Source organism: Rhinolophus sinicus, linkage group LG13, assembly GCF_036562045.2.
Source record: "Rhinolophus sinicus isolate RSC01 linkage group LG13, ASM3656204v1, whole genome shotgun sequence".
NCBI lineage: Eukaryota > Metazoa > Chordata > Mammalia > Chiroptera > Rhinolophidae > Rhinolophus > Rhinolophus sinicus.
Window position 1 is genome coordinate 40,590,569 of NC_133762.1, and position 3,532 is coordinate 40,594,100.

Below are 3,532 nucleotides of genomic sequence, written 5' to 3' on the forward strand. Positions count from 1 at the left end.
TGAGAGGAGTAAAGCCCCTCCTCCTCTTGTTATATAAGAGGAAGTGTCTGAGATGGGGTGAAATGGCTGTGACACAGTCGCGTGCTACTAGATTCTAGACAGTTCCTGATTCTGGATTGTGAATTAGAATCAGGCAGTGAAGGTAGCTACAAAGTGCAGAGTTATTCGTCTTACAATTTCAGAGACTTGGACAGGACTAAAAGCAATCGTGCTTTCTCCCCTCCACTGGGCGCCTCCCCCCTTTTTAGGTCTTCATGGAGATGCCTCATTTGGGAACCTAGGCCAAGAGGGATTTGTAGCTGTGGGCTGCGTCCCCAACTCTCAAGCCCAGAACCCTAGGATGTGACCGGCCTATGGCCTCATCTGAACCAGCCTCACCAAGAGCTACTCAGCTGGAGGAAGGAAGTGGTTCACCAGGGCTCAGTGTTCTGGGGAACCAGGTCTCCCCTGAAATAGCTCCTTATTCTAACCTTTTATAGGTGGACCTGGTAAAACTTAGCTCAAATGCAAGTGCAATGTGGACCTCAGAATTTTAAGTTCCTGCTTGCAACAAAAGGAAACATATCCCGACTTGTTTTAGGAGAGGAAGTGAGTTATATGACCCAGCAATTACACTTCCAGGCATTTCTGTCAGAGAAAGGAAACTTACATTCACACAGAAACCTGTGCATGAATATTTATAGCAACATTCTTTGTAGCAAAAAAACTGGAAACAACCAAAAAGGTCCAATAATAAGTGTACAGTTAGTCACACTGTCGTGTATGGTGTTTCCATACAAGGAAATACTGCTCAGCAATGTGCAACAACTTGTAAGTTTCTCGAGAGCATTATGTTGCGTGAATAGTCAATCTGCAAACATCACCATACAGTATGATTCCACTTATGTCACATTCTCGAAATTATAGAATGAGAGCAGATTGGCATTCGCAGAGGTCAGGTACGGGAGGGATAGGGTCACTCTAAAGGGCTTGCAGGGAGACCTTTGTGGTCACGGGATTGCTCTGCATCCTGGTCATGGTGGTGGTGACACAAAAATACACATGAGAGATCAACGTGAGCAAGGCTGGGACTGTTACAAGATTCAGCTGTAAATGCCCATCTCATGGTCGTTGCAGTGTAGACACTGACTATTCAGTTATCCAAAATTATAATATAATGATATCAGGGTGATGGGGAATAGAAAGTGTGCATGTGCGGCGTGAGGTCAGGAGCAACAGGACCTATATCTCCAGCTTCCATCGTGGGAAGTCCACAGAAACGCCTAAGAGTGACAGATCAAGAATGCGATAGAAGCATGCGATATGAGGAATGGCAATAAAATCTTAACAATTCAGCTAAAACAGTTGAAAATGGTTTCTCTTGGAGGTTGAAAATAGTGGGAGGTTAGGGAAACTCCAGGTTTCATGTGTACAACTTGTGTAACTGTTTGTCTTTTAAGACACCTGCATATGTAACTCTGATAAAACTAAACACAAATTCTGGATAATTCATATTGTAAGAGTTGCAAATGTAAGGACTGCCCGTACTGTTAGCACGAGTCAGGGCTCCTAAGCTGCTGGGTATCAGGGTGATGATCAGATCAAGTAGCGTTGTAACCAGCAGTCAAAACCCACGGAAAACAGTAATTAGACGTTTAACATTCTAGGAGGTGTAAAGTGTCTTCATCAGCTCTAATTAGGGGTGCCTAAAACCATTATGGGGAAAAACATGTAAAGTTCTAAATTGTAAGTCATAAAGAAAACATAAATAGAGGTGTATCACGTCCATGAATGGGAACGCTCAATTTTGAAAGTATATCAATTTGTCTGAATTAATATATACATTTAATGCAATGAAATAATAATTCTAAAAGGGTTTTTCGTGAAACTTGACACAGTCATTGTGAAATGCATTTGGACCAGTAATAGCATGACAATTTGAGAAAATAAGAAAAGGTAGGTAGCTTTGCCTAAAAAGAGGTATCAAAATTATAAGGCTAGTTCTGACAGAGAGATAAACACGTAGCTCAATGAAATAGACAGCTCATCAAAAGAACCACTTATCTATGGAAATGTGATATATGGCAAAGGTGGCAGTGCAGTCCTTGAGTGCTGGATAGTTTATCCACGTGGAAATAAAACAAAAGATTCTCACTACCTATAATACACACAAACACAGACACATGCACCAGAGAAATACAGCTAGGTCAAAGGCCTAAATGGAAAGAGCAAAACTTGATCAAAACTTAAAAAGTTTCTTTATAAAACAAAAGCTCCCAAATGATACCAACACTGCTGCTTTGCCGACCGCACTAGAGGAACAAGGGGGCCTCTCCTGTATGTGCCGAGGAAGTGACAATAAGAACGTTTGCTGCGTTCACCACCCAGAGTCAGTTCTCCTTCCATCACCTTGTATTTGATCCCCTTTACCCTCATCTTCCACCCCCCACCCCCCTTACCCTCTGGTAACCACTAAGCTATTGTCTGTGTCTATGAGTTTTTGTTTCTTTATTTGTTTGTTTTGTTCTTTTGTTGCTTTCAGTTTTATATCCCACATATCAGTGAAATGATATGGTTCTTGACTTTTTCTGTCTGACTTATTTTGCTCAGCAGGATCCATCCATGTTGTCGCAAATGGTGCTATTGCATCTTTTTTTAAATGACAGAATAGTATTCTATTGTGTATACAACACAACTTCTTTATCCAATCATCTATCGAAGGACACTTTGGTTGTTTGCATGTCTTGGCCATTGTAAATAAAGCTGCAATGAACATTGGAGCATGTATATCTTTATAGATAAGTGTTTTCAGATTTGTGGGGTAGATTCCCAGGAGAGGGATTGCTGGGTCATATGTGATATAGATAGACAATGTATTACAGAAGAGTACAACTGAAAGGTATGTAACTTTACTAACAATTGTCACTCCAATAAAATTTAATTAAAGAAAAAGAATATTTGCTGTGAAGTTGTACTAGCAAAACATTGGATAAAGCATCAACAACACCATCTTGAGAAGAATCAATAAATTGAAGCATATCTTACAATAGAAAGCTGTATAGCAGTGAAAAATTAATAAAACTAGGCACATATATCAACATTATTGAAACACAAAAATATGTTAAGCATAAAATATAAAGATCCAGAATGATATATACAATATGATAGCATTTATATATAATTTAAAACATGGAAAGTAATATTAAACATTACTAAGGATTTACACATATATTGTAAAAGTATGAAATCATGCTGGAGAATGATAAAAACAAATTCAGGACAGATTTTTCAAAAAGCACAGAGAACATAAGGCAAAATGTTACTATTTTGTAAAAATAGGATGGTGGGTCCATTTTAAAAAATATATTATTCATTACATATTTCAGAATAGAAAAATGCTTATTCAACTTAATGATTTCAAGTATATATATGTTAAAATGAAATCATACTTGCTCTGGATAAAAGTAAAATCTGCTCTGAATATCAAGGGTTGCTCATGATCAGGGAAGGATGGAAACCTGTTGTCTTCTCTTCTTGATTCTCTGTTGGGTGG